The 19,499-nt window shown below is 52.0% G+C and overlaps 1 protein-coding gene across 4 annotated transcripts in view; it reads right to left on the bottom strand.

The window, feature by feature from the left end:
* Positions 1-19,499, bottom strand: part of ERI3 (ERI1 exoribonuclease family member 3) — a 1,639,940-nt gene that overhangs the window by 1,170,864 nt on the left and 449,577 nt on the right. The gene's annotated exons all lie outside the window — the stretch shown is intronic.

Genomic DNA, 19,499 nt, shown 5'->3' with positions numbered 1-19,499 from the left:
AAATGCACTTAGTTGGGAGTCGTATGGAAGTTATCGCACTCCAGTGTATCAGCAGGATATCACATGAAGGGAACAATCTAAACTAATGGAATAAATCTCTGGAAGGAGGAGAATTAAAGATACACGGAGAGAGTAAACCTGGATTCATAGAACATTTTATACGTTTTGAGAAATGTAATTAACACAAAAATGTATCGGGAGACAAGGAAAAATTAATTTGAGCAAAGAAGTTGTGAACAGAGGTATGAGCAACTTAAACACATCAGTTTAGAGCTTAACATCAACTCCGGAAAATTGCAACAAACAACCAGAATAATTAATTAACAGTGGTTGTAGGTGTGTTCCAAAGAAACGATGATGGAGATGAGGTTGTCGACGTTTCGGTCTATATTGCTGTCGTCGAGAAGACCATCATCAGGACCAAACAATTCATTGCTGGTAAAAAGACCCCCTGGACGTACAAACTTGAACCCTTCTGACGGATATGCAGGGTAACAAACGCTGGTGGCAAGAAATCAATCTTTGCTATGGTGAAACAGAGTATGTACCGCTATATGGCAGTCGCCTTGGGTGTAATGCGGAGTAAAATTGAATTTCGAGACGGTTCTTCAAATCGTGAAAATCGGTCAGAGAGGGGTTAGGGACCCAAACCAAAACCCGATGGCACTACAAGGTTCTGCATGGACTTTCGCTCCTTGAATGCTATATCCTCCAGTGATGCATACCCAATACCCAGGGTCGATGAATTGATCGAAAGAATCGGAGATGCGCGTTTCATAACAACACTAGACCTAACGAAGGGTTACTGGCAAGTGCCCCTTCGGGAAGAAGACAAGTGTAAGACAGCATTTTCCACCGACGAGGGACTCTACGAGTTTAACGTCTTGCCGTTCGGGCTCCATGGCGCGCCGGCAACCTTCCAGAGGTTGATGAATGAAATATTCCGGCCTTATAAAAAGTTTTGTTCAGTATATCTCAATGATATCGATATTTTCAGCACCTCATGGCCCGAACATATAAACCATATCCAAGACATTTTAGCAGCTCTGAAAACAGCAGGCCTGCATATATACGCCAATAAGTCAAGGGCAGCCTTCTCCAAAGTGAAATACCTTGGATTCATGTTGGGAGATGGAGTCATTGCGCCCCAAGAAGAAAAGGTAAAGGCAATAGTAAATACCCCTTTCCCCGCCTCCAAAAAGGAATTAAGAGCCTGTTTGGGGTTAATCGGATATTACAGAAGATTTCTGCCTAACTTTGCTGAAACAGCTAGTCCCCTCACTTATCTTCTACAAAAAAACACCCGCAACACTGAGCTCCAACACCCCCCTGCGCCTGCCAGACAGGCGTTTAAAAACTTAAAACAGGCCATTACCACTAGTCCAGTACTCATATCCCCAAATTTTGACAAACCCTTCCTAGCCACTGATGCCTCAGATACTGGCATAGGGGCCGTGCTTTCTCAGATAGGTCCCGATGATTTGGAACACCCAATACTCTACATAAGTAGGAAGTTGCACCCCCGCGAAACCCGGTACCCTACTATCGAAAGAGAGTGTTTGGCCATAAGATGGGCTGTGGAAGGAAAACCTTTTATCCTCTATACTGACCACGCTTCACTACAGTGGATGTACAGGAACAAATCACAAAATCCCAGAATACTTAGGTGGTTTTTGTTTTTACAGCCCTATTCATTGATCGTTAGGCACAAGAAAGGCAAAGAAGATGGTAATTCTGATTTCCTGTCCCGATTTCCTTTTCTCCCCGATCGGGAGAACCCAGGAAGAGGTTTGTAGCAGGGGAGGACCCAATTCAAAGAAAATCACTCCCCAACAACAGAATGGTGGGGCACTGACTCTGCAAATCTCCCCTCTCTCCACCTACCCCAGAGCGAGTGGAACACTGACACGGAACAACTTTAGAAAACTCAAGTCGACCCGGAAGAGGACTGCTCCTTTAATTGGGCATACTTAGAGTTTGAAGCCTCGCCCCAGGATGACGCAGGTCCAACCGGATTGGACAAAAAGAAGGAAGCACAAGACTCTGCGTGTGATGACACCGAGGAGGAAGTTTGTGTGGAGTTTGGGGAACGATTGAGGAGAATAGCGGAACGAGAAACCAACTGTGGAGCCCGACGAACGGGAGAAGCTGAACCGCCTGGAGGCCAACGCCCCCACGATTCGCCCAACCACACTCCTAGAGGGGTGTGGCTCACTCAGGTACTGCAGCGTGTGTCGAGCTGGGTGGGGAGGCGGGGAGAGTCCACTAAGCGATAGTGCTTGATGTTGTATATAGATACAGCGCCAGTGAGTCACTTGTTGTATATACGTCGCAGCACTTCCTCGGAATCCTTCTGTTCCTCTCCCCTCCCTTATCCTATACCACACCTCCCACACCGTTGTGCACCGTCGTTCATTTTGTATATACACTTTGTGTATACACCCAAACAGCGGTGATCCCTCACTCCCCAGGTTCCCCTTGGGCTGTGTATATAGAGGACTGTTGCCTAACGGCCCCCCTATCCTTTCTCTCCTGCATGTCCTACGGGCGAGAAGCTCAGCCAAAGCAGACCAGAGTGCGACATACGAAAGAAGTGGCCATCAGGAGAAGACCCCCGAACACAGCTGCACCAACGGACCCTGCTAGCTTTTCACGGGAAAGACTATCTGCCAAGAAAAAGAAGTCCTTTATAAAAATAAAACCATATTTATCTCGATTCAGTCTCCGGTCCCTTTCTCCTACCCCGCCACACACACCTAGTATGTTGTAAAAGGTGTGCCTATCACCATTTATAGATAACAAACATCTTCGTCCCAAAGGAACACACACATTGCATTTCCTTAAGTGTTACTCGATTGAATACCATCTGCGTGGCCCCTTCGAACATGAAGTACAGAAGTGGAATCTTGATGTCAAAGCTGCATATCCTCTTCAGAACGCCTAGTGCATCACACACTGCCCTCAAGGAAGTCTGTCTGATGCTTGCAGTGAGTAGTACACTGGAACATGTTACACGCCAATCTAGGTAATGGGCTCTCCAGTGATGTGTGAGCCTCAATGGAGAACTCTCACTCTAGTCTGACAGTTGTTCTGGCTCTGTATTTAAAATCTCACTACCAGTACTTCTCGAAAAAAGTATGTCCCGGCGGCCTTTGCGAGGACCTCCAACACCTCCACAATAACCTGCTGTTCCGGTTTCCCGGGAGACTCTGGCTCTGGTAGACACACTAGACTCCATGTCTTGTTATGTCTACCTGCAGTAGCAAAGGTGATTTTGACGAGCAAAGTAGGCTTCAAGAAATCCTATCCATTGTCACCAGTGTGCCTGAGCCGGCCAAGCCGTGAACGTGCACATCGCCTGTCCGGGTGCGTGCACAGCGCGAGAGGGGAGGAGAGCAGTGCGTCCGAGCCAGCCGGAGCCGTGAACGTGCACATCGCCTGTCCGGGCGCGTGCATAGCACGTCCCCCCTTCAGCCGAAAAAGCCACGACGAAACATCTCGCCACGGCAAGCAGCGCATGCACTACGTCGCTAGGAGAGATCTACAAAGATCTTTCTGGGAAAGCCGGAGGTCACTAGATGGCTCTCCTGATCCTGCAGAGCCCAGCCTCACACCCCAGCCAGTGGCTGCTCCTTAGTCTATTGTCTGTCGGTACAGGACATGATGCCCCAGTCTGGGGGCAGACCTGGCTTCTCAAGTGTCTAGACTTCACACACCTAGCATACCCCAGACAGACCTCTTTATTGTACTAAGAACATTCTGTGACCCCCTGTAGTTGATTGCAAGGCAGGCTAAGGACACCGAGGGGCTCCATCGCCTTACCAGTGACAACTTCAAAGCAATATTACATGAAGGATTTATACAGGGGGGGCAAGAAGTTTGAAAAGTCACAATGAAGCAACTTGTTATAGAAAGATATTGAAAAGGCAACGTGAGAAAAAAAGAAACAGAAAATATCATAACGTGGCACTTAAAAGCAGCAGGCAATATGGATGGTCAGAAACAAAGAATCATGGTAGGAGAAACATATTTACATGGAGCCGCAAAACATAGCCTAACATGCAATCAGATGAGCGACATCACCAAACACACAAGAACAAAGCAATCTCTGCCAGAAGGGAAATGAAACAGAAAGCAACTGAGGGAAAAGCAGTGATCCAAAGCAAAAGCTGACAAGAAAGCAACATAGTGCCTCTGCTACAACACAGGCAGAAACTGTAAAGGCAAACATGAACTTAAACCTCTGCTACACACTGGAACATTACACAGAGCATAAAGACTTAAAAACTTGACTGCCTAAAGAGCCCCAGCAGCTGAGATCTGCTCAGAGTCTCACTGTGAAGAACTTGCTACCTTTTTCCTGGAAAAGGTGCAGACCATCTATCGCTCCTTCCCTAGCGCCGTCCTCCAGAGTGAGGACCAGAGGCCCAACTCTATCACTAACGTGGTTCTATCTGTACTTCCTGGCATTTCTGAGGTGGAGTTGGACAGGCTGGCGGCGAAAGTTAAATCTGGGTCTCCGGCGGATCCGCTTAGACCTGTGCAGTTGAGAGAGTCGGCTGCTGTGTGCCTTCCCGCTGTCCGCGACCTTATCAATCTCTCGTTCTCTTCTGGCATAGTACCCACCAAATGGAAACAAGCCTATGTCACGCCTATCTTGAAGAAACCTGCGCTGGACCCGCTTAAATTGGAGAATTATCGCCCAATCTCTCTTCTCCCATGGGCCGCTAAGGTCGCTGAGGCTCATGTGAATGAGACCCTGTCTAAACACCTCCAAACCGCCAATATCCTGGACCCCTGTCAGAACGGGTTTCGGGCAGGTCATAGCACCGAGACGGCTCTCCTTGCTATGACGGAACATCTGCGTTCCGTGTTGGATTCCGGTCAGACTGCGGCACTGGTGTTACTTGACCTCAGTGCCGTGTCTGACACGGTTTCACACGTGATACTGCTGCGTCGTCTGGGAGAAGCAGGTGTCTCTGGGCGGGCATTGGATTGGTTTCGGTCATTCCTAGCAGATTGCACATTCCGGGTCGCTATACCTCCATTTGAGTCCAAGCCCTATTCCATTGAGCAGGAAGTACCTCAGGGGTCGGCACTTAGCCCCACGCTGTTCAACCTGTATGTGCAGCCGCTGGCTGCAGTCGCCAAGCAGTGGGGCCTGAATATGGTATCCTATGCTGACGACACGCAGCTGGCGGTGGCCCCTAAAGGGGATGCAGTCTCCGGGGCCTCTAGGTTCAGGGATGGCCTGACAGGAGTGGCTGGCTGGATGACGGCAAACTGCTTGCAGCTTAATGCGAAGAAAACAGAGGTTGTAATCGTGGGCAAACACAGCAACCTCTGGGGCGATCAGTGGTGGCATTCAGAGCTAGGTCCAACTCCCATCCCGGTGTCTGAGGTGAAAAATTTGGGTGTCTGGTTAGATCCCGCCCTCAGTTTTTACGGACACACCAAAAAAGTAGCTGCTACCTGTTTCTGTATATTGCGTGAGCTTAGGCCAGTCCTGAAATTTTTTGATCCCCCGACCAGACAGTTGATAATCCAGGCCACTACACTCTCGCATTAGATTATGCGAGTTCACTCCTGCTGGGGGCCAATCAGGCGGAAGTCATCCGGATGCAACGTGTTCAGAACGCTGCGGCCAGAGCCCTGGTGGGCTTACCTAGGTTCTGCTCGGCTAAAGCAACCATTCATAAGCTCCATTGGCTCCCCATGGCTCAAAGGATCGAGTTTAAGACTCTTTGTCTTTCTTTTAAAATTCCTAAGCTGTCTTCCCCCCAGATCTTGGCGCATCTTCTTACCACATATGTTCCCTTCCGCTCTTTGAGGTCATTGGGTCAAAATCTGGCCACAGTTCCACGGTTCAAACGTTCTCGGGCCGGAGGTCGGTCTTTACGTTACCTCGCGGCCAAGCTCTGGAACTCACTACCAGCTCATATCCGTGCCCTAGAGGATTTGTCTGCTTTCAGGAGGGCCATCAAAACATTCCTCTTCCCTCCTGGCCCATAAGAGCGCCCTCGGGCTATTCCTTTTTGCTTTCTGTTCAGTTATGTATTGGTTTTTTACTTCTGCCAGTCAAAAGCGCCGGGACGCCCCTTTGCTGGGGCATCTGTGCGCTATAAAAATCACAATAACATAACATAACATACGACCAGGACTGCCAGCCCGTCCTCCTAACAGTGCACCACATGCCTGGAGCAGTTCACAGGGCCCCACATACCTGGAGCAGCTCACAGGGCCCCACATGCCCAGAGCAGTTCACAGGGCGCCACATGTCCAGAGCAGTTCACAGGGCGCCACATGTCCAGAGCAGTTCACAGGGCGCCGCATGTCCAGAGCAGTTCACAGGGCGCCGCATGTCCAGAGCAGTTCACAGGGCGCCGCATGTCCAGAGCAGTTCACAGGGCGCCACATGTCCAGAGCAGTTCACAGGGCGCCACATGTCCAGAGCAGTTCACAGGGCGCCACATGTCCAGAGCAGTTCACAGGGCGCCACATGTCCAGAGCAGTTCACAGGGCGCCACATGTCCAGAGCAGTTCACAGGGCGCCACATGTCCAGAGCAGTTGACAGGGCGCCACATGTCCAGAGCAGTTCACAGGGCGCCACAAGTCCAGAGCAGTTCCCAGGGCGCCACAAGTCCAGAGCAGTTCATAGGGCGCTACATGCCCGTCATCCCAACAGTGCACCACATGCCCGGAGCAGTTCACAGGGCGCCACATGCCCGGAGCAGTTCACAGGGCGCCACATGCCCAGAGCAGTTCACAGGGCACCACATGCCCAGAGCAGTTTACAGGGCACCACATGCCCAGAGCAGTTTACAGGGCACCACATGCCCGGAGCAGTTCACAGGGCACCACATGCCCAGAGCAGTTCACAGGGCACCACATGCCCAGAGCAGTTCACAGGGCACCACATGCCCAGAGCAGTTCACAGGGCACCACATGCCCAGAGCAGTTCACAGGGCACCACATGCCCAGAGCAGTTCACAGGGCGCCAATTGCTCAGAGCAGTTCACTATGTGCCACAAGCCCAGAGCAGTTCAGAGTGCGCCACATACCCAGAGCAGTTCACTGAGCGCCACATGCCCGGAGCAGTTCACAAGGCGCCACATGCCCAGAGCAGTTCACAGTGCGCCACATGCCCGGAGCAGTTCACAGTGCGCCACATGCCCAGAGCAGTTAACATTGCACCACATGTCCAGATCAGTTCACTGGGCGCCACATGCCCATCATCCCAACAGTACACCACATGCCCAGAGCAGTTCACAGTGCCCCACATTCTCAGAGCCGTTCGAAGTGCGCCACATGCCCAGAGCAGTTCACAATGCACCACATGCCCAGGGCAGTTCACAGTGCGCCACATGCCCAGAGCAGTTCACAGTGCGCCACATGCCCAGAGCATTTCACAGTGCACCACATGCCCAGAGCCGTTCGAAGTGCGCCACATGCCCTGAGCAGTTCACAATGCACCACATGCCCAGGGCAGTTCACAGTGCGCCACATGCCCAGAGCAGTTCACAGTGCGCCACATGCCCAGAGCAGTTCACAATGCACCACATGCCCAGGGCAGTTCACAGTGCGCCACATGCCCAGAGCAGTTCACAGTGCGCCACATGCCCAGAGCAGTTCACAGTGCGCCACATGCCCAGAGCATTTCACAGTGCGCCACATGCCCAGAGCAGTTCACAGGGCACCACATGCCCAGAGCAGTTCACAGGGCACCACATGCCCAGAGCAGTTCACAGGGCACCACATGCCCAGAGCAGTTCACAGTGCGCCACATGCCCAGAGCAGTTCACAGTGCGCCAAATGCTCAGAGTAGTTCACAGGGCACCAATTGCTCAGAGCAGTTCACAGTGCGCCACATGCCCAGAGCAGTTCACAGTGCGACACATGCCCAGAGCAGTTCACAGTGCGCCACATGCCCAGAGCAGTTCACAGTGCGCCACATGCCCGGTGCAGTTCACAAGGCGCCACATGCCCGGACCAGTTCACAAGGCGCCACATGCCCGGAGCAGTTCACTGGGCGCCACATGCCCGGAGCAGTTCACAGTACGCCACATGCCCAGAGCAGTTAACATTGCGCCACAAGTCCAGAGCAGTTCATAGGGCGCTACATGCCCGTCATCCCAACAGTACACCACATGCCCAGAGCAGTTCACAGTGCCCCACATTCTCAGAGCCGTTCTAAGTGCGCCACATGCCTAGAGCAGTTCACAATGCGCCACATGCCCAGAGCAGTTCACAGTGCGCCACATGCCCAGAGCAGTTCACAGTGCGCCACATGCCCAGAGCAGTTCACAGTGCGCCAAATGCTCCGAGCAGTTCACAGGGCACCAATTGCTCAGAGCAGTTCACAGGGCACCAATTGCTCAGAGCAGTTCACAGGGCACCAATTGCTCAGAGCAGTTCACAGTGCGCCACATGCCCAGAGCAGTTCACAGTGCGCCACATGCCCAGAGCAGTTCACAGTGCGAAAACATGCCCAGAGCAGTTCACAGTGCGCCACATGCCCGGAGCAGTTCACAAGTCGCCACATGCCCGGACCAGTTCACAAGGTGCCACATGCCCAGAGCAGTTCACAGGGCGCCACATGCCCGGAGCAGTTCACAGTGCGCCACATGCCCAGAGCAGTTAACATTGCACCACATGTCCAGAGCAGATCACTGGGCGCCACATGCCCATCATCCCAACAGTACACCACATGCCCAGAGCAGTTCACAGTGCCCCACATTCTCAGAGCAGTTCAAAGTGCGTCACATACTCAGAGCAGTTCACAGTGCCCCACATTCTCAGAGCAGTTCAAAGTGCGTCACATACTCAGAGCAGTTCACAGTGCCCCACATTCTCAGAGCAGTTTGAAGTGCGCCACATACTCAGAGCAGTTCACAGTGTGCCATATGTACGGAGCAGTTAACAGTGCCCCACATGGGGGAGTGACCAAGCAGCAAAGTGCGATGGCCGCAGCTTAGCGGAGCTCCGCCGATCCCTTTAACTCCCCGTCTATCCGCCGCATTCATCCTGAGCGCGATCACACGATTATCCAAGGAGAAGGTGTCCGACATACGATCCCAACCGGGCGGACGTCAAGCTGTGCCCTGGGGCTGGGCGCAAATCGACATCTCACTGAGGCCTGGTCATGACTTGGCAGCCGGGACCTCGAGTGGTAGAGGGGCCGGGACGCAGACATCGCCTCTGGGCACCCACTATCCGGATTTTGAGCCTGGGAAGACTCAGAGGGGGTCCCTACTGCGGATGGCGCACAACATCGTCCGGACACCCGGGGCGGCCCGAGGTCCCCTGGGGCCTGGAGGAGGAGTGGGCATCGAGACCTTGATTGCGGGGTTTGGTGGTGGGCCGCGGCCTTGCAGATTGCCGTGCCGGTGAACCCATCAGAGTCGGCGGCACCCCCGGCTGGGGCACGTCACGGACTGCGCCCCCCCCCCCCCTCCTGCAGAGTACTTAGGACTGTGGTGGTGGCTTCCGGGACCTGAGAGACGACATACCAGGGATACCAGACCCTGGGTCGGCCTGGACCCAGCATCCGCTGAGGGGGCGAGGAGGGGAAGTGTACGTCTCCCACTACGTCCGTGCCCCTCGGGGGGCCAAGACTCACGGGCCCTATATCTAGTGATCCGGCCCTAGACTAATACATTGCTCCGCAGCGGCCTAGAGGAGTGACGCAGATAGGCCGTTTCGGAGGCGCTGGGTCCTTTACAGCGAACATTGTGCGTGGTTGAGGGCGGAGCGCCTTGCACACTGTGGTCACCACTATGGTTGTCATCTACCCGGCCCAGCTCTCACTGTGAACCACATTATATATCCCTCGAAGGGACTACGAGGAGGGTTGATTGTTCTCCAGCATTCATTACTGGCGAAGCGCTGGGCCTGCTTCCCCCCCGGAGAGCCTGTCATCTGCTCCTTGTTATCTGGGATGCAAAGCTGTACCACCGTGGGGTGACCTACTCTCACCTCCACCCACCCTGCACCCTTGGGCCACGGCGTAAGTAATATTGATTGGACATTAGCTAATAACGCAAGCAGTAGTTTGAAACTGTTGGTGTCCGGTAATCCAGCCACTGACCCAGAATCCTGTCCCGCAAGTGGAGCCACGTGCAGTGGAGGTGTAGCTGGTGACCCCGGGAGGAGGTGCACTGCGGAAACCATACTCGAAACAGCACTGTGGGCACAATGTAGTCATCGCGTTGCTCCAAATCCGTGCAACAGAATCGACTGGACAGGTACACGCTCCCCAAGACATCGCTACCCGATTCCTCACCTGCAGGCAAGGGTGGTGCAGTGCAGGGAGAAGCGTCATCGGATTCAAGTGCTGGATGTGATTGCAGGTATCAAGTCCTCCGTAGAGCATAAGATGGATACCATCACGGTCGAGGTAAACCTGCTCCGGGCGGACATGAATAAAAATAACGAGTGGGTTAAACAAATGTAACTAACCCCCGTAAGCCTGGTGGAGGATACCTCCCAACTGCAACTGGAGGTCAAGGACTTGCAAACATGTTGGAAGTTTGTGGAATCCAAGCTGGACAATTATGAAGATCGCCTATGGCGGATCAACGTCCGTATCCTGGGAGTCCCGGAAAAATCAGAGGGGCAGGCTGCAGATCTCTTCGTGGAGGATCTTATCCTCAATCACCTGCAACCCAAGGTGTTGGGGAAATTCTTCTTTATCCAATGAGCACACAGGGTCCCGGTGGTCGGCCGAAGCCGGGGCCCCCCTCCTCATCCGATCCTAGCCAGAGTCCTCAATTTTCGCGCCTAGATGTTATTCTCCAGCATGCCAGAGCCAGCCCACCCTTGAAGTATGAGAACGCAGAAATATCGTTCTTCCTGGACTTCACACAGATGGTCCAGAGGCAGAGACGTTCATTCCTTGGAATCAAAAAAATATTGAGGGATAAAGGCTCCAAATACGCCATGCTGTTCCCCGCAAGGATCCAGTTGGAAGCGGATGGTAAAGCTAGGTTCTTTGAACATCCGGAGTCTGCAGCAGAGTGGCTGGAGAATCGCTGACTGACAGACAATTTCAAGTGGTGGTAAAGTTAATGGGGGGGGGGGGACTACACTGGGGGCTGGGGAGGTGCGCTGAACTGAAACTATGTGGACTGGGTCAGGTTGGATGATTGACCTATAGGTTGGGCTCTAGCCCATTAGGGACTTTAAGTGCTCCGGACCCTTCTCATTGCATATCATTGGCCCTTCTTATTGCATATCATTGGGTGTATTTAGAATTCTTTGTATAGGGTTGTGAGATGAGATTGTTGAGTAGAGGGGAGGGGAGGGGAGGGGATGGGATTGGAGGGGGGCACCACGTACCCCAATTTTCTACTTATAGGCATTTTTTAGGGCGACAGGCACTCTGCAAGTTTAGTCATGGGCAGTTTGAAGCCCGGGGTGCAGGGAGTGGGGAGGTTGGGAGGGGATGTTCAGATTGTTTGGTTATAATAATTTTTTTGCAGGTTCAGTTCAATCGACAGTTTACCGGCATATACACAGATCAGGAGCCGCACGCATTCGGAATCTTAGATGGATGTAGGGGGTTAGAGTCCTTAGCTGGAACGTCAATGGGCTGGGTGACAAGATTAAGCGTAGCATGGTACATCAGTATATCAAACAACATGCCCCTGACGATGTCCTGTTGCAATAAACTCATCTGATTGGAAACATGTGCCAAGCGATGAATCGAGGGGGTTACAGGTTGGCTGCACATGCGGGCTACACGTCAGGCTCCCAAAGGGGTGGGCATCTTAATTAAGAAGTTGTTCCCCTTCACGGTGCACTCCACTTGGACAGATATCCGGGGTTGGTATGTTGGGATTTAGGGTTTGTGAGACGGCCGGACGATGACGTGTGTTTCAGTCTATGTTCCCCCCGGTCTTCAGACAGAGACATATAAAGACCTAGGAGCAGTAATGCTGTCGCTCCCGCCAGGTTTCCTTATGATAGGGGAAGATTTCAACGCAGTGGTATCCGGCGAGCTGGATCGTCACTCCCCATGGGATATCAGACCCGCACAGCGGTGGCTATGTAACTTCCTCGAAGCTATGTGGCTAGTGGATGGATGGCAGATGTGTAATCTGGATAGGGCCCAATATACCTTCTGGTCCAGGGCTCATCAAAGTCTCTCCCGTATTGACTATACCGTAGTCCCGGCGGCACAGACGTGCAATGTCCGAGAGATCAGACATCTGGGCAGAGGCATTTCGGATCATTCTCCGGTTTGGATGTACATGGTCTTGGGCCGCACGAAAGCAGGGAGGGTTGCACCCATTAAGCTGTGGTATTTGAGAGACCTCATCGTTCTGAAGAAGATAATGCAGGCCACAGATCACTATTTCCTAGAGTACAAGGGAACGGTGGACTCATCCCAAACATTATGGAAAGCCTATCAATCGTTCATCCGTGGGGAGGCCTTATCCCTCATTACTGGTAGAAAAAGGGAAGCGCAGAAAGACTTGGCGAGGGCGGAAGATGAAGTACTCACACTGGAGGGGGAATTGGAACATACGCCCATGTCAGAGAAACTGCAATTCCTGAACCTAAAACAAGATGAACTCAAAAGACTAGCTACTGATAGGGCCAAGACGCAAGGGAGCGAGATGCAAAGTAGGATCTATAAGCATGGAGACAAAGCTGGGAAACTGATTGCATGGCTGGATAGGAAGAAATGGGCGGACAGACTGGTGCCCGAGCTAACTGGGGAGGAGGCTGACCCAATCACAGACCCATAACGCATAGCCGGTCGGTTCGCCGATAATTACCAGAAAGTCTACAGTACGGAGGGGCATTACACAGAGGGAGACAATGCGGCCCTACTTCGGGATATCGTGCTTCCCACCCTGACCGACGCAGATTGTGACTAACTCAAATCCAGTTTTTCATATAACGAGGTCGCTCAGGCAATAGGCACAATTAAATCCGGGAAAGCATTGGCTCCTAGCGGTATTCCTATCGAACTGTACAAGTTGCAGCCTGACAAGATAGCTCCCCACCTTCACCCAATGTTTATGAATAGCAGGGAAAGGGGGATACTACCACCTGATCAGAGAACTGCAAATATTGTAGTCATTCATAAAGACAGTAAACTTAAAACCTGCTGCACGTCTTACAGGCCGATATCGCTCCTTAACCCTAAACCCAAAATCCTAGCAAAAATGTTGGCGAAGCGCCTTGTGAAGGTGATAGCCACTCTAATACACCCCAACCAGTCTGGCTTTATGCCACATCGAAACACCGCCCTAAACCTGCCTAGGTTACATGGGGTGCTGGGCAGAGCACCAACTATCTTAGATCCGGCAGTCCTAGTTTCACTCGATGCCACCATGGCCTTTGACATGGTGGAGTGGCCTTATCTCTTTGCTGTCTTAGACAAACTGGGATTTGCCCAGGAGTTTATTGGCTGGATTCGATTATATTCAAAACCCATGGCCCGTGACATAGTGAATAACCGCATGGCGGCAGCCTGCGAGCTGAGCCGTGAAACAAGTCAAGGGTGTCCCCTATCTCCGCTCCTCTTTGCCATGGGACTGGAGCCTTTGGCGGCGTGGATCCGCTGGGGCCGATGACCCGCGTTATGAGTTGGTCCTCAGGCTGGGAGGATAGGATCTCGTTATATGCAGGTGATATTCTTCTGTACTTGACCTCCCAGAGGGCCTCGTTGATATGCCTCCTGGATATTCTGGCAGTGTTTGGTAGATATTCTGGATTCATCAACTGGTCTAAATCCGTCCTTTATGTTTTTCAGGGAGAGCCACCAGCCATCCCGAAAGACTCCCGATACAGATTACTTCAGAAGGCTTTCGTTACCTCGGAATCTTCATTACCTCCGATCCAGCGCTTCGATTTCCCGCAATCCTTTACCACCAATCCAGAGGCTGAAAAGTGATATCTGCCACTGGAAGTCCTTGCCTCTCTCTTTGTTGGGCAAAGCAGATCTTTTTAAAATGATGGCCCTGTCCCCATTCCTTTATGCCCTTCAAAATTCTATGGATCCAGTTCCCAAATCGTATTTTAAAGAGATAGAGGAGCTACAAAGGACTCTTATGGGACAGTAAACCTCGGATCGCCCTAACCAAGCTCACCCTCAATTGGTACGACATCAGTCTCACGGATATTAGGATAAACTATTGGGCGGCCTACTTGACAGCGATCAATCAGGGGATATATGGTCGTATGGATGATACGGGGAATGCCTGGATAGATAGCTTCTCCCTGGCGGCGACTATAACAGGGTTCTCTATTCAAATCCCCATAAATACCCCCTTACGGGTCCAACCGCACACTCGGTGCACTTGTGGCATGAGGTGAACACCTAGGATGGGACCGTTGACTCACACTGGCGACTCCCCTCTGGAGCTCCGAACGTCTGGGGAACCTGTGGCAGACAAAAGGATTTGACAAGTGGGAACTTATAGGTATCTCCCAGATCAAAGATCTTTAGGTAAAGGATGAGATCCTCTCCTTTGCCGCTATCCAGCAGCAAAACAGCCTAGCGGGCGCTGAACAATATCGATACCCTCAGGTTCGGCACGCACTCAATGCTCACCTAACCTCCAATACTTCCCTCCCTGGCACATCCCCACTCGAGGATAGAATACTTGACTGTCATCTCCCTGAGAAAGCCATCTCTCTGATCTATAAAAAAATCTGATCAACAACATTAAAGACCAACACCAGTCCCTAAAGGACAAATGGGTCGATGACGGCCTAGAATTAGATGAGGAAGACTGGAGAGAGGCAGTCTCCTCCCCCAGGGAGGTGGCAGTGCAGGCAAGGTTGCGGCTAGTGCAACAAAAACATTTGCACAGAATTTATGTTACGGGGCTGGGCTTGGTGCACATGGGAAGGATAGATAGCGATGAATGTAGACATGGGTGTGGGGACGTGGTTACGTTCTTCCACATTATCTGGGAATGCGAACACATTTAAACATACTGGCAAGCCATACACCACACAGTGCGGGAAGTGCTCGCAGTCGACCTACAGCCAGAGGCACGACGATGCCTACTAAATGTTTGGGAACCAACCGATCTCACCTCCTATTTGAAGTTGTGGGTCACTCTAGCAGTCATGGTGGTAAAAAGGAACATTACGCAACTCTGGGGGGCCACCAACACTAGGGCAATGGAAGAATGGTTTGGATTGGTGCATGTTCCGGGAAAAATCTGTATTTGTGGCCAGAGGGTGCCCCGGGAAATGTCGCAAAGTTTGGGGACCTTTATACATTTTTGATCATGGAAAGATGTATGTTCTGCTGCTCATGTGGAATAGTGATATGTAATGTTGATTTGTTTATTAATAAAAAATAAATGTACAAAAAAAACGTGCCCCACATGCACGGAGCAGTTCAAAGGGCACCACATGCCAGTCATCCCAACAGTGCACCACATGCCCGGAGCAGTTCACAGGGCGCTACATGCCCAGAGCAGTTCACAGGGCGCCACATGTCCAGAGCAGTTCACAGGGCGCCACATGTCCAGAGCAGTTCACAGGGCGCCACATGTCCAGAGCAGTTCACAGTGCCCCACATGCCCAGAGCAGTTCACAGTGCCCCACATGCCCAGAGCAGTTCACAGTGCCCCACATGCCCAGAGCAGTTCACAGTGCCCCACATGCCCAGAGCAGTTCACAGTGCCCCACATGCCCAGAGCAGTTCACAGTGCCCCACATGCCCAGAGCAGTTAACAGTGACCCACATGCCCAGAGCAGTTCACAGTGACCCACATGCCCAGAGCAGTTCACAGTGCCCCACATGCCCAGTGCAGTTCACAGTGCCCCACATGCCCAGTGCAGTTCACAGTGCCCCACATGCCCAGTGCAGTTCACAGTGCCCCACATGCCCAGAGCAGTACACAGTGCCCCACATGCCCAGAGCAGTTCACAGTGCGCCACATGCCCAGAGCAGTTCAGTGTGTCACTTGCCCGGAGCAGTTAACAGTGAAGGAGTGCACCACATGCCCAGAGCAGTTAACAGTGAACGAGTGCACCACATGCCCAGAACACTCAACATTGCACCATATGCCCGGAGCAGTAAACATTGCGCCACATGCCCAAAGCCAGTTCACAGTGCGTCACATGCCCGGAGCAGTTCACAGTGCGCCACATGCCCGGAGCAGTTCAGTGCGCCACATTCCCAGAGCAGTTCACAGTGCCCCACATGCCCAGAGCAGTTCACAGTGCCCCACATGCCCAGAGCAGTTCACAGTGCCCCACATGCCCAGAGAAGTTCACAGTGCGCCACATGCCCAGAGCAGTTCACAGTGCGCCACATTCCCAGAGCAGTTCACAGTGCCCCACATGCCCAGAGCAGTTCACAGTGCCCCACATGCCCAGAGCAGTTCACAGTGCCCCACATGCCCAGAGAAGTTCACAGTGCGCCACATGCCCAGAGCAGTTCACAGTGCGCCACATGCCCAGAGCAGTTCACAGTGCGCCACATGCCCAGCGCAGTTCACAGTGCGCCACATGCCCAGAGCAGTTCACAGTGTGCCACTTGCCCATCATCCCAACAGTGCGCCACATGCCCAGCGCAGTTCACAGTGCGCCACATGCCCAGAGCAGTTCACAGTGCGCCACATGCCCAGAGCAGTTCACAGTGCACCACATGCCCAGAATAGTTAACAGTGCACCACATGCCCGGAGCAGTAAACATTGCGCCACATGCCCGGAGCAGATCACAGTGTGCCATATGTCTGGAGCGTTCACAGTGCGCCACATGCCCGGAGCAGTTCACAGTGCGCCACATGCCCGGAGCAGTTCACAGTGCGCCACATGCCCGGAGCAATTCACAGTGCGCCAGATGCCCAGAGCAGTTAACAGTGAACGAGTGCACCACATGCCCAGAATAGTTAACAGTGCACCATATGCCCGGAGCAGTAAACATTGCGCCACATGCCCAAAGCCAGTTCACAGTGCGCCACATGCCCGGAGCAGTTCAGTGCCCCACATGCCCAGAGCAGTTCACAGTGCCCCACATGCCCAGAGCAGTTCACAGTGCCCCACATGCCCAGAGAAGTTCACAGTGCGCCACATGCCCAGAGCAGTTCACAGTGCGCCACATGCCCAGAGCAGTTCACAGTGCCCCACATGCCCAGAGAAGTTCACAGTGCGCCACATGCCCAGAGCAGTTCACAGTGCGCCACATGCCCAGAGCAGTTCAGTGCCCCACATGCCCAGAGCAGTTCACAGTGCCCCACATGCCCAGAGCAGTTCACAGTGCCCCACATGCCCAGAGAAGTTCACAGTGCCCCACATGCCCAGAGAAGTTCACAGTGCGCCACATGCCCAGAGCAGTTCACAGTGCGCCACATGCCCAGAGCAGTTCACAGTGCGCCACATGCCCAGAGCAGTTCACAGTGCGCCACATGCCCAGAGCAGTTCACAGTGTGCCACTTGCCCATCATCCCAACAGTGCGCCACATGCCCAAAGCAGTTTACAGTGCACCATATGTCCAAAGCAGTTCAGTGCCCCACATGCCCGGAGCAGTAAACATTGCGCCACATGCCCGGAGCAGTTCACAGTGCGCCACATGCCCGGAGCAGTTCACAGTGCGCCACATCCCTGGAGCAGTAAACAGTCTGCCACATATCCAAAGCCGTTAACTAGTTGGCAGACCCAGTTACCTATGCATTTGCCCTTCTGCCACACAGTAATCCAAAGACTGACTTTCTAATCTTTTTATTAGAACCCCAAAGTACCAGTGCCTGCCTCACATCGCCAAGTCTATGCAGCCTCTCGTTTCATGGGGTTACTCTCCCAGGGTTTCAATAATAACATTACTGTGTTTCACTCTGTATGCAAACATGACAACGACCAAGCATGTTAAATCAGCATATTACCAGCCACATCTGCCGCAGGGTTCACCACAACTGTGCAGACCTTGGTTTTGCGCAGTGCAGATCACAGTGATCTCCCCAGTTCTTCACATGCACCTCTAGGGCCAGAAAGATATACCCCTACACTGGCGGCCACTGCAAATCTTAAGTGGGGGAAGAGGAGGGGGGGACGGGACGGGGAATTAGGGAAATTCGATTTTTTTTAAACGTAGCTATTCTGCCACCAACGCTGCCATCCGCCTCGGTGCTCCTCTTTTCTCTCCTGATGGTGTCCCAGCAGTCCCTAGTACATCGGCACAGGCTCCCCACCCAATCCGAGCAGCACCAGGATTGGTCTGAGCGGCTCGGCTTAGTGCGCAGACAGTGCTTGGGAGTCTGCCTGTTTCTTCAACACGGCTGTGCAACACAGCTGGGTTGGAGAAATCCAAGAGCGCATGACTGGTTGGCCTACCGAAGACGGCCTGCCAAACGGTCATGCACACTTACAGTGCTCCACTACTCCTCTCCTGCGGTCATCATGGCCCTGCCCTGACCAAACTTAACTTGCTACAGCAGAGAAAGAAAATAAAATGATGAATGGTTTTATTATCATTTTATTTTTCTAGTTTGAGGAGCAAGGAACTTTATGACAAAACTCCTATCCTCAAGCAGCTCTACTGTCCTCTACACAGCCTGCTGTTTTTTTGAAGCTGTGTGTCTTGCTTTAAAAGCAGCCCATTTCCTTCTTATTTGTTGGGAATATTGAAAATCTCAGGTGGCGTTAAGTACTTCAGAATAAGCATATTCACCTATTGGAAACAGCTATATGTAAAAAATGAATACCCCAGGAGCAGTATTACAGGTATTCCCCCCTCCCCCACCCCCCATGTTTCTACAACGATTTTCCGAGGCACAAAGGATCTCCTTTGACTTTAATGGGATTACGAAGCGATTCCCGACATTCCAGTGACTGCTGTATAAACAGCCGTGTACAGTAAGGCAAATCACACAAGTGAAATTCCCCAACCACTACTTGTTATGCACCATCAAACAGTGAAGGCACATAGCCTATCCATTATTATTTTACTTCATGGTTAGACATGAGCTAGTTCGTGTCAACTCAAGGCAGGCATTAGGGATGTGCGACTAGTGCAGCTGCACCTGGCACTGAGCTCGTGGGCACTGTGCTTAGAAATATCTTATGGGTTTAAAAGCACCTGCTGCAGAGTTCCTTGCATGTCCCACTATTTTAGTCAACAAAACATGTCAAGATAACTCTGGTGATTATTGTTTGTTAATGTTAATGTTAATGTTAGGCTAAATTTATAGAGCGCACTGACACCGGAGGTTTCCTGGCGCTGAGGTTGGAATTGAGGTAGAACTGAGAGCTAATGGGAGTTTGAGAAGAGCCAGGTCTCTGCTTGAGAGAGCTAAGTTTTGTCTAATGGTACTTTTGAATCATCAAACTAGAGCAGAGGGTTAATATGCCTGCTGCAAAGAAAGTGTACCATGCAAATCTTTATTTTATGTGGATTCCTCAGTGGGTTAATGCTTTTGCATAGATATCCTTTTGTTACTTGCAATTCATCAGTTACAGTCGTAATATGGCACAGTGAGCTTTGTACAGTCAAAGAGTTGCATGCAAACTGCATGGTAAAGGTCA

This window comes from Lissotriton vulgaris, chromosome 1_1 (genome assembly GCF_964263255.1).
Source record: "Lissotriton vulgaris chromosome 1_1, aLisVul1.2, whole genome shotgun sequence".
In the NCBI taxonomy this organism is placed as follows: Eukaryota; Metazoa; Chordata; class Amphibia; order Caudata; family Salamandridae; genus Lissotriton; species Lissotriton vulgaris.
This window is presented reverse-complemented; position numbering and strand designations above follow the sequence as displayed.